The sequence below is a fragment of the Protopterus annectens genome, chromosome 11.part0 (genome assembly GCF_019279795.1).
Source record: "Protopterus annectens isolate FY-2018-M chromosome 11.part0, PAN1.0, whole genome shotgun sequence".
Taxonomy (NCBI): Eukaryota; Metazoa; Chordata; order Ceratodontiformes; family Protopteridae; genus Protopterus; species Protopterus annectens.
Window position 1 is genome coordinate 377,188,544 of NC_056745.1, and position 12,359 is coordinate 377,200,902.

At 46.9% G+C, this 12,359-nt stretch overlaps 1 protein-coding gene across 1 annotated transcript in view; it reads right to left on the minus strand.

Moving 5' to 3' along the window:
• The window catches only part of TMTC3 (transmembrane O-mannosyltransferase targeting cadherins 3), a gene marked incomplete in the record, with an annotated part of 998,858 nt that overhangs the window by 646,017 nt on the left and 340,482 nt on the right, over positions 1 to 12,359 (minus strand).

Sequence of the window (12,359 nt, forward strand, 5' to 3'; positions counted from 1 at the left end):
GATGGGGCATTTATCCAGGAAAGTGCCGGAGTTGCTTTAGGATGGTGTGAGAGGAAGTTTATTTTGGCCACCATGGAAAAGAGTATAAAGGACCAAAGTTCTGTTTTTTTTTTAATCTCCCTTAAAACTAAACTCACTGTCCTGTAGATTGCACTCACAAAAGGTACAGAATTAAGATTTCTCTATTGACCCCACATCACAACAGATGAAAGGGATTCATGACTTTTCACTGATATTTGAAATGTCAAGTGACAAAACAGACATTCAAAATGTTGAAATCAAAATCAAAAAGAAAAAGTAAACATTGAAAAAAAAAAAGTTATGTACTCACCATAACATTCCATCTGAGTAGTTTTACTTCATTTGTCTTTGACCTGTGGGAATACGGATCCATATCAGATCCGAGCCGGCAACTTCACAAGCATCTGCTCGGAGCTCCAAGCTCCTCCCTACCCATAATACACCACCACCACCTTCCTTCCCTCAGATTGAGTTTACTGCACCCTAAACCAAAAACCCGACCCAATATACCTTACCGCACACAACTTTTGCAACCTCATGAAACATATACCAAAGTCACTAAGTCGCGATCTGCTACATGCCAAGACAGTAAGGCCAGGGAGAAGGAGAGGGACAGTTGAACTACTCAGATGGAATGTTATGGTGAGTACATATTTTTATCTGACGTAGTTTACTTCATTTGATCTTCAACCTGTGGGACAGAGTCCCCAGCTACTTACTTATACACCTGGGTGGCCCTCATGGAAGGATATTCCAGAGCACTGCGGAGCCAAAGGATGCTCTCCCTCTAGATATCAAATCCAATTCAGTGAGAAATAAAGATATGAGATGAGGACCAAGTAGCCACAGAACAAATGTCATCCAAGGATACCCTAGACCAAAAGGCCGCACAAGTAGCCATTGACCTTGTGGAATGAGCTCTAACCTGACCCGGAGGAGACGAGCCTTTTCCTTGTAAATCTGAAGGATACAGAGAGAAATCCATCTAGCAATGGTAACCTTGGAAATGAGTTTACCCAAAAAAGGTTTAGAGAAGGACACAAACAACTGTCAGATTTGCGAAAGGGTTTGGTTCCGTGTAAATAGAAACATAGCTGTCTATGAACATCTAACAAATGCAACTTGTATTCACCCTTATTTTTGAAATTTGGAAAGAAAACAGGTACATTGATAGTCTGATTGACATTGGTCTCAGAAGCCACTTTTGGAAGAAAGGAGGGATTGGTACAAAGAGAAACCCTGTCCTTATGGAAAACCATGTATGGAACCTTGACAGACAACGTTTGAAGTTCTGAGACCCTCCTAGCTGAGGTGATGGCCACTAGGAAGGCTGTTTTCCATGACAGAAATTTAAGATCTGCTGTTGGCGCCGGTTCAATGGGGGGGGACCAGAGCTTGCAATACCATAGTAAGGTCCCTCGGGGGAGTAGGATCTTTGACTGGAGAACGCAAGAGAAATGTACCTTTGAAAAAAGCTTTGCACAATCTGGTAGAAGCCAAAGAAGCCATGTTCTACCAATGTGGAAATTGGAAATGGCAGCCAATTGAACTTTTACTGTAGATAAGCTAGCCCCTTGTTGAAAAATGTTTGCCAAAAAATCACGGATTGCCAGAATTGAAGCAATGAAAGTGTCTAAATCCCTTTGAGAAGCCCAAATGGAAAAGCGCTAACATTTTGCTACGGTAAATCTTCCTGGTGGGCGATTTATGGGTTTCCACCAGAACAGTTTTGACCGAAGATGACAAACTGGGAGTCCTAGTAATTAAGGGAACTGGATCAGCCAAGCCGTGAGCTTCAGACTGTCCAGGATCAGATGAGGGACCCTTGAGGGGTGAGAAATGAGATCCGGATGGGGATCCAAGATCCAAGGAGGAGCTAGATGAGACCACAGGAAGGGAAACCATACCTGGAGAGGTCAAAATGGGGCAATGAGGATCACTTTGCTCTCCAGTCGACACGCCTTCTGGAGGAATTTTGGGATAAGAGGTAAAGAAGGGTAAGCATAAAGAAGACCGGGAGACAAAGCATAGACTAGAGTGTCTCAGAGATTTCCCCAGTGGGGGGCTCAGAGCGAAGGACTCGCTGCACTTCACTTTGGAAGGAGATGCGAAGAGATCGCAGCAAGGCCGACCACACACTAGAAAGATCTGCTCCGCTACTGAAGGATTAAGAGACCACTTGTAAGGCATCATAGGTTTATAGGTAGGTACTAGGCTATTGGCCCTAGGGTTTATCTAGCCAAAAAGGTACCCTGGCTTTTGCCACCCAAGAAAATTGTTTTCCTGCGTCCCTATTGAGCAGAGCCACAGAAGTGATCCCCGGGGTGAATTTCCTATCTCTCATCCAATCATCAAGATTTTTCTTGAAGAGTGCTAATGAGATTTGTTTGAAATAGATAGGTAGTTTGTTCCAGAGTATGGGAAGTCCCTGGGACAGGAATCTATCCCTCCAGCATGTTCTGTTTATTGTGGTGACAAAGTTTAGGTCCCAAGAGCGTGTAGCTCAGAGGGATTGGGATTTCTTTAAGTGGCGCATATCCAACAGCTCTGGGTTTGACATAGCTTTGTATGTTAGGCAGAGATCGTCTCTGAGTAGGCGATATGCAACAGAGTAAAGCTGGAGTTTTTTGAGATGGTTTGCGCAGGGCATCTGTTTGAGGTTGGTAATCCTCTTTGTGAGGTATTTCTGCAGCCTTTCTAGTTGTTGTAGATGTCTTGTGAGGTACATACCAAAAGGGGCGTTGTACTCTATAATGGGTCTAATGACTGATGAGTAGAGGGGAACAATGACCTCCATTTTCCTGGATGAGAAACCTTTTGTGATGAGGTGTGCCACGTAGAAGTATTTCCTGACTACTGTGGCAATGTGATTATTAAAGGAGAGACTACTGTCCACCTGTGTCCCAAGGTCTTTTATCACACTTTCGGTGTTAAGTAGACTACCGCCAATGTGGTAGTCCATGGGTACAGATTTTTAACAAAAGTGATGACAATGCACTTTTTGTCATTGACCTTAAGGCCATGGCTTTGACACCAGGCATCTGTCTCTGTGAGGCCCTTTTGTAGGATGTCCACATCGTTAAGAGTTTTGATTATGGCTCCTAGTTTGCAGTCATCTGCGAACTTCATTAGCCAAAGACCTTCTGTGTTAGCCTGTACTTCTGAGAAGTAGATACCAAACAGAAGAGGACCCAGGACTGAACCCTGTGGTACTCCACTTATCACTGGTCTGAAGTCAGATTTAGTCTCTGCTACTTTTCACAGTGTGGGTTCTGTCAGTGAGCCAGCTGGCAACCCATCCTGTGACATAGGGATTTATACCTAGTTCAGTGAGTTTATCTATAATTCCAGAGTGAGGGATAGTGTCGAAAGACTTGGCAAGATCTAGATAGGCTGTGTGAATCACCTTACCCTCATCTACGGCTTTGGTGACCACTTCAAAGAAGTCTATCAGGTTTAGGAGACATGATCTGCCTTTTACAAACCCGAACTGGGTGGGGTCCAGAGTTTGGAGATTACCAATGTCATTGTTTATAAGTTCCATGATGATAAATTCCATAGCCTTGCAGACCAGGCTCGTCAGGCTAATGGAACGGTAGTTCCCGGGGTCTGTGGTGGCTCCCCCTTTATGGAGTGGGATAACCGTCACTGTGCACCATTCAGTGGGCACAAATCCTGAGGTGAGGCTACGATTGAACAAGGTACTTAGGTGGGGTGCCAGTTTGTTCTGTAGTTCGTGTAGAACGCAGCCTGGGATGTTGTCATGTCCCATGGATGCTGTGTTCTTGCCTTTGGAGAGCGTGGTTTTTACCTGTGCAGCCGTGGTTACAGGAACTTTGCATTCCTTCGGTATAGAGATGGGCTCTTTAGAGGGTGAGAGGGGGGTAAAATTAGCACTGAACCTATCTGCCAGGATGTTGGCAATATCAGTTGGTTCTGTATATTTAGTGCCATTGTGCTGTAACTCAGAGCAGATCTGAGTGTTGCCATTTAGATTCTTGACATAGCTACAGAATGCTTTGTGGTTGTCTTTAGAATCAGTGGCGATTTTGTTTTCGTAACTAGTTTTGGAGGATTTTATGAGGGATCTCAGCTTTTTACGGAGGGTGACCAGGGAGTTCCTCCAATCATGGGATTTTACTTTTTTTGCAACAGTTTCTTTCTTCTGTTGTAGAGTTTGTTTATGGCAGGGGACCACCACATTGGCTTCCTTTTTTTGGAGCATAGCATCTTGGTTCTGTTAGGGATTGCATGATCTATGCACTCGTGTAAGTGCTTATAAAGTGCATTTGTGTAGGATTCAGCAGTCATACCTCTATTGTCTGTCTGCATAGGTGTTGTGAAGTTTGCCACTTCTGTCTTAAGAAGTGTGAAGTTGGCTTTGGAGAAATTTTTTTACGGTGGTTTCCCTAATGGGTGGTGGGGGTGGGATGTGGATGTCTAGGGCGATTAGCTTGTGGTCGGATCTGACCAATGAGGAATTGACCTCTGGTGTGGAATACTGGTTGCCCACGGTGGTAATGACCAGGTCTAGGATATTGCTGCCCCTGGTAGGGGTGTAGCTAAGTTGATCCAAGGTGTAGGAATTTATAAATTCCAGAAAATGTTGAGCAAAAATAGTTGGCACACGAGTAGTTTTCCCAGTTAATGGTGAGGTAGTTGAAATCACCCATTATTAGGGTGTTAGGTTGTACCCTAATATTTTCCAGTGCATCAAGAATGAGGAGTGGGAATCCTGGGGCATGGTAGGGGATCTGTAGCAAGCTACAATTTGGACTGCGGTCTTGCCCAGAGTAAGTTGCACTTGGATAATCTCGGATGCATTATGCTGAGCAAGTAGCCTGAAGGTGTGGATATCTTTAATGAATATGGACACGTCTCCGCCTTTAGTGTTTCGGTCCAGGTTAGGTGGCCGAAAGGTGTGGTATGAAATATAGCCTGCTAATACAGGGGTGCTCTCTAGATCCTAGAACCAGGTCTCTGTCACTGCACAGATGTCAATGTTATCAATTTTAAGGAGTGCCCCGGGTTAGTGCATTTTGAGGTTTAGACTTTTAGCACTGAGTAGCATTACCCTCAGATTTTGCTTGCTTGTACCTGTTACGGTGGTGAGTTTGTCATTTAAACCATGCCTAAAAATGGCACTATAGGGGTGGAAAGAGCCTTAGCCAGTATCCGGAATGCCAAGGGCGATAGGTGCAGGCCATCTCTGGCAAAGCATCATGGTCTGTTGATCATGTCATCCCAGGCAGGCAGATACTGGATCCCCTTAGAATGCCACCAGTAGCTTAGCCAATTTTTGAAGACAATCATTTTTTGCTTGTACTACGGTATCATTCTGGGTGATGGCAGGATGCTACTCAGGGCTACGGTCATACATGACTGGGCTACAAGATTGGACAGCTCCTTTATGTCTTTTTTCATGTAGTTCACGGAGGTACATCTCAGATCATTCACACCAACATGGACAATGACAGAGTCATATTTGTACATATTGTGGAGTGACCCTAGTGTGTGCTTCATGTGGCGGATCCTGGCACCTGACAGGCAGCTGTCAGTAACTTTCTCCTTGTTTAACCTGGTGAGTGGAACATTAGTGTGTCTGACTATAGAGTCACCTATGACTAGAGTGTTGGGTTCGTTGTTGAGTGGCACACTGAGTTTGTGGGCTATGTGTCATTGGGGTTGTGTTGGGGGGTGGAGGTTGCTTGCGTTTCTGATTTGGAGGTCCCTGTTGCTTGGGCAGATTTTTATTGAGAGCCTCCTTGAATGTAGGTGTGTTTTGTGTTTGTGTGTGTGCGTTTTGTTGGTGTAGGTTTTGAGGGACTATGTGATGAGTGTGGTGTGCTGCAAGTGTTTACCCTCTCTTCTTGACTGTCTAGTCCAGTCTTGGGTGAAGAGAGCTTTGCTTCCAGTTTGGCTATATAAGTGCATCTCTCACAGATCAGATCAGAATAGTCCGGCTTAGTTTGTCCACCAGTATGTTGGACCGTCTCAGAATGTGCGTTGCTACCAGGAAACGACTGGAGCTCGCCCATTCCCAAACTCTCATAGCCTCACGACAGAGGGGGTAGGATCTGGTCCCTCCCTGTTTGTTGATGTACCAGACCACCGACATGTTGTCCGACTGAACTGCAATAGTTCCTAGAGGGAGAAAAGCATGAAGGGCCTGCAACGCTAAAAGGACCGCCCTCATCTCTAGAACACGGATATGCAAACTGGTCTCAATCGGGGACCACATGCCTTGAACTGTCCTTCCCGAGCAATGCCCCCCCCCCACCCTAGCTGGGAGGCATCAGTGGTCACTGTGGCTTGGGCAGGAGCTGTGACAAAAGGTCATCCCTCTAGTATTTCTGAAGAATGCATCCACCAGAGGAGGGATGACCTGCAGACTTTGCTTATGTGTATCGGATGTGTCAATGGAAGATCCAACATAGACCATTGGACCCCTAGAGTCCACTGCACTACTCACATATGCAAACGAGCACATGAGAGAAGCATGATCGTTGCTGCCATAGAACCTAGGGCCTGTAAAACTGACCCTGCTGAAGGAAGATAGGACTGATAGATGGAGATGAAGGCGACATGCATCTGTAAGTTTCAAATTCTCTCCGAGGTCAGGAAGACTTTTGTCTGCAAAGTGTCTATCTGTGCTCCTATGTATTCTACAACCTGGACAGGGTTTAGGAGAGATTTGGCTATGTTGACTGTAATTCCTTGATGGTGTGCAAGACACAGGAAATAGTCTCTGGTCTGACAAAGTAGACGCTTGGTAGAAGCAGCAAGGAACCAATTGTCCAGGTAAGGGTAGACCTGGATTCCCTGAAGCCTCAGGTGAGCCGCTACCACCATTACCTTGGTGAACACCCTGGGGGCTGTGGTGAGACCAAAGGGTAGGGCTCGAAACTGGTAATGATTGGCCCCTATCCGGAAGTGGAGGAACCTCCTGGAGCTTCTGTGCATCTTTATGTGACAGTAAGCATCCTAGAAGTCTATTGAGCACATCCAGTCGCTCTTTTGCAGGTAAGGCAGGATGGACTGTAATGTCACCATCCGGAACTTCTCCTTGGCAAATGACAGGTTCAGGGTTGACAGGTCCAGAATGGGCCTTTAGTCCCCAGTCTTTTTCGGCACCAAAAAGAACCTGGAATAGATGCCCAATCAGGACTGATCTCGGGGGACAGGTTCGATGGCTCACTTCTTTAGCAGCTTGATTACCTCTAGTGCTGCTGCCTCCCTTTGCGTGGGTGGTACATCTGGGAGGTGTTTGGGTGGAGTGGGAGAAACCACAAATGGGATTGAATAACCTCTGGATATTATTTAAAGCACCCAATGGTCTGATGACACAGACTCCCATACCGTCAGGTGCAATGACAGGCAACCCCTGATTGCCTCCAGAGCAGAGCAGTCGGGCAACCCCTCAGGGATGCTGCACGGGCCTGTCCGAGAAAGGCTCTCGAGACCCAAAATTCCTCGGTCCCCCCTCTGCCTCTGGGCCAGCGTCTGTCTGGTCCCCCTCTGCCTCTAGGGGAAGAAGAGTTCTGAACTTCACGGGAATACTGAGACTTCCGGAACCACATCTTATTTTGCCCTTGCTGATTCTGAGAAAAGGATCTTTGAGGGTTCGAGAAGCGGATCCCGACGGCAGACAGTGTCTTCCCATCCTTCTCACTCTGGACCAAAGTGTCACGGACAGTCTTTCCAAATAGGGAAGAGCCGTCATAAGGGGCATTCGCAAAAGACGCCTTAAAGGGTCCCATGAAATGACACAATCTGAGCCAGGCGTGACACCTCATGGCAACGCCCGACCCAGCCACCCTAGCTGCTCCCTCGGTAGCGTGCGAGAGGAGGCACATGGACGTATTAGAGACTACTTTCAAGATGGCCATCCTTGCTGAGATCGTACACCTGTCCTCCTGCAACATGGACTGTAGGGGCAACTCAGCTAGTTCCTTGACCAGGTCACGGTGTAGTCGTGTAACGTAAGCCAGATAGTTCAGCGCCCTTATAGCAAAGGTAGCTGACACATACACCTGCTTCCCTAGATGATCCATCGTCCTGGACTCTCGGTCAGGGGGATGAACCGTGGAACTCTCCTGAGCTAGTTCCTTCTTGGTGGTAGCATCTACTGGAGACCCTTTATTCCAGCCAGGTCTGTCCGCAGGTGGGGCTTAAAATTTTATCAGGGCGCTTTGAATTGGCTCCACAGAGTCCATTCCTTCCAAGCCCACAAGGTGACTAAGTCCACTAAGGGATCCGTGGGAGGGGGACACCCAGAAAGTAGACGGGCCCGTGCCAAAGGTCTCCAGGAACACCAACTCATCCGAGGAAGGTTTTGGGGCGGACCAACCTCCCCGCTAGTGCAACAGTTCCATGATGTCTCCAAAGGCGACATCCTCAGGAGGTGATCTGGGGGAACCTTCCCCTTCCTCCGAATCGGTGTCCTCAGTGTGAGACTCTGGAGAGGAGTTCAAGTGCCTCCTCTTGCACGTATGCTTGTGAGGAACCTCTCCAGTGGGGCTCTCCGGAGCAGGCTCACAACCCACCTATGTTCCTCAAGAGGAACCATCTGGGGCTCCTCGAGCACGGGCTGTCCCTGCGCTAAAATGACGGGAGTTGCACCCAAAGCAGAGGGAGTCAGTGCAGAATCCAAAGAGATAGTCAGGGGTCTCGATCCACTGGACAGAACCCTTTCCATCACATCGAACGCCGAGAGTGAGCGAGCTTCCTGGGATGTCAGTAAGGGAGCTGCTCTCCCCAGATCCGACGAGGGGATCGTAGCTGGGCCCGAAGGAGACTGAGCGCCGAGGAGATGGCTGTGACCTGACAAGGTCAGTGCCAACAGGAAAAATTCCACCCCCTAGGATCTGACACCCAGGCTATGGCTCGGAGAGCTGCTCAGATGCGAGCTAGTTAGATCTGACGTGTTCCAGGTAACTGCTGGCATTGAGGTAACAGGTATTATTGGCGCCTGCCCTCTGACTCCGAAGTCTCTCAGATCCAGATACTCTGAAACCCGAGGTAAGATCAGAGAAGGAGAAATAGGTGTAAAGAAGGGAAGCAAACTCCCCCCTCCAGAGGGAGAGGGGGCTGGCAAGACTCCCATCTGGATTTGTATACAAATAAATCTCATCATTTTATCCATGTCAGCTTCGGGTAAACTGCAGGTGGACCACGGACTCTGACCTGGCTGGTGAGTGTGCCGAAGCCCTAGAAGATGACCTAGGCTCCTCTGGCTCCGGCGTAAACCTGGGCGATCGCAGCCGAGGGGAGTCAGGTCAATGTACAGTCTATATGTTTGGAAGAGGCCCGGCCGGTGCTGAATGGTCCAGGGACCTCTTCCTCCTATCTGCTTTGTGCTCTCTCTCTTTTGCTCTGCCCTTACGATGCTCACCTTCCACAGGCCTAGAGGCAGGAGGGCGAGTCCCAACCTGGGAGGGAGAGGTGGAGAGGGAGGGTGCTGAAGAAGCGGTCACAGCCGTGACCGAAGAGGTAGTGGAGGCAGCCATCTCTGTCACAGGAAGGACACCCTTCATTATCAGTTTTGCCCTATGATCTTTTAGGGCTCCCGGATTAAAGCTCGCGCAAATGCTACAGCCCGAAGAAAGATGGGCTACTCCTAGGCAAACACACAGAGTGTGGCCATCGGTTGGTGACAATTCATGGCCACACTCTGTGCACTGATCAGCTATCCTAAAAAAGACACACAAGGTCTCACACCAACCCACCCCATGCTCAAGATACACATGCACAGACAGAAAACTTGGGGGGGGGGGGACTCTAACTTTTTTATCGCGACTTAACAGCGAGGGTAGGAAAAGGAAAAAACCTACACTACTAACACACACACGCACAAAACTACTGAAATTAACTTGAAGCTTCAAATAACTACTCACAACACCCGCAGCTCAGAGACCACAATGCAAGTGATAGCTGCAGCAAATGAGATCTGAAGGAAGGAAGGTGGTGGTGGAGTATTGTGGGTAGGGGAGAAGCTTGGAGCTCAGAGCAGATGCTTGGGAAATTGCCAGCTCGGATCCATTTCAGATCCGTATTCCCACAGGTTGAAGATCAAATGAAGTAAACTACTTCAGATCTGCTGTTCTTGCAAGGGGACAAGCCTCGCTGCACTGTGCCATGTGGGGGGCTGCTAACACTCACACCTTCAGCTAATTATATATACCCATGATTGCACTACAATAGGTAAAGGACAGATTTCCTGATCACACACAGTAGGCCTCTTTTTATTCCTATACACGGACATTTCGACCTTACGTCACTTGACATTTACAACTGTCAAACTTTTGACATATACCAATAAAAGGACTACTAAAATGACTACTCATCATTCCCTTAATTACAGGGAATAGGCCACTGCCTTTCGGTACAATGAATGTTTATGTAAAGTTTTCCATAGTATGCTTTACAACAGGGATAGACAAAGCCCTAAAAAATGTATATTACCATCATCACATTTAAATGTTTAGACATGGGACGGTAGCCCCCCTCTTTTAATCTGGTTGGGTAATGACTTCTGCCTCAATTTAATTTAGGTGGAGCTCAAATAAAAGTTCAGGACTCTAGAATTCCAGGACAGGAGTATTTAAAGGGGAAAGAAAAGGGGAGCACCTATAAGTTGGTAACTGGCAAGGCATAATGGTCGCAATACTTTAATCCTGAACTTCCTAGGATTCCTATAAAACATAGGACAGCCTGAAATATACGATTACTTTATTTTAACACTGGCAATTTTCTGTTCCATGGGTAGCTCCATTTGCAGCCATCAAGTTGTAAAAGATTTCAGTCCTTTAGAAATGTTTAACTCATTAATGAGCCTTATTTAATTTCTATGTTTTTAAGGTGATCCACATTGTAAATGAAGGAAAAATGGATGGTGGACACAGGCATCACAACAGCAGTGAGTGGTGAATAGTCTCCAAATGACTGAAAAAGCATTGATTTTTGTAACTTGACACAGGGGATAAGTGCAGTCAGAAAGTACAGTTGTATACCTACCATAAATGTAGATGTTAGAGTGTATTCACTGTTGCAGTCATTACACTTGGGTTATCCTGCTGGCAGGCTATCCGCAGTCGGCCTGAATTCCAAAGTCTTGGTCCGGCGTCGGTTGCTGTCACCTCTTCCCTGACGTCAGTGCACCAGGGGTATAAAAGACGCAGCCGACGCCATTTTCTTCAGTTTTTCTTGCCCCAGATGTCAGATGCCCCCAAAAGGGTAGGCTAAAAAACATTGCTAATAAAAGCATGCACTAAAATAACAATACCTTCATCTACAAGCAAATACACCACATAGGTTGTATAGGATAGAGAGGTACAGATAAGTCCCAGCAAAGAAAGGGGGATGGTGGGTGGGTAACTTGCACTGCAACAGTGAATACACTCGAACATCTACATTTATGGTAGGTACACAGCTTTACTATGTTCATTGTGTTTCATTGTTGCAGTCATTACACTTGGGTTGAATCTCAAAGCTGAGGTTGGGCGGCTGGGTCTAAATAGAATTAGGAGTAGCTATAAGGCCCTGCAAGACTGCAGTGGAAAAGCCTGCTCTGGATTTAGAGTAAAGAGGCAAGTGGTAGTGCTTAGTAAAAGTGTGCAATGAAGTCCAAGTTGCAGCCTCCAAAATATCCTTGGTTGGTACTCCTCTGAGGAAGGCTGCTGAGGTGGCTGCTGCCCTGGTAGAATGTGGTCTAATGCCCTTAGGCACTGATTTACCATGTTGTGAATAGCAGAAATGAATGCAGTGTCCTATCCATTTTGAAATAGTCTGCTTTGAGATGGCCTTTCCTTGTGATCCTGCAGCATATGCCACTAAAAGTTGCTCAGTCTTTCTGAAAGCTTTAGTTTTGTCCAAGTAGAAGCGTAGCTGTCTGTGTATGTCCAAAGAATGTAGAAGTCTCTCCCCTTTATTCTGTGGGTTTGGGTAAAAAGTAGGCAAATGAATGGTTTGGTTAAGAGCCACACTGGCACTACCTTAGGCATAAATGTTGGGTTTGTCCTTAGAGAAACCCTGTCCGGATGGAAGATAACAAGAAGTTATGTACTCAGCATAACGTTCGATGTATGTAGTCCATCTCGCCTCACATTCTTACCCGTGGGTTTGGAGCCGAACATCGGCTCCGACTCGGCCGATTATACTAGCTCGAAGTCTTTCATTGGCTGGGCTAAGCAGGTATCCCATGGTGCACTGCTCCATATCACCAGATCTAGTTTGCTGCGAAACTCATTTGTACTCCATGTACACATAACATCCAGGCAAAGAATAAGCTAAGCAAGGGAACTCTGCAGATGACAACCTAACCTCCAAATCCACCAGGA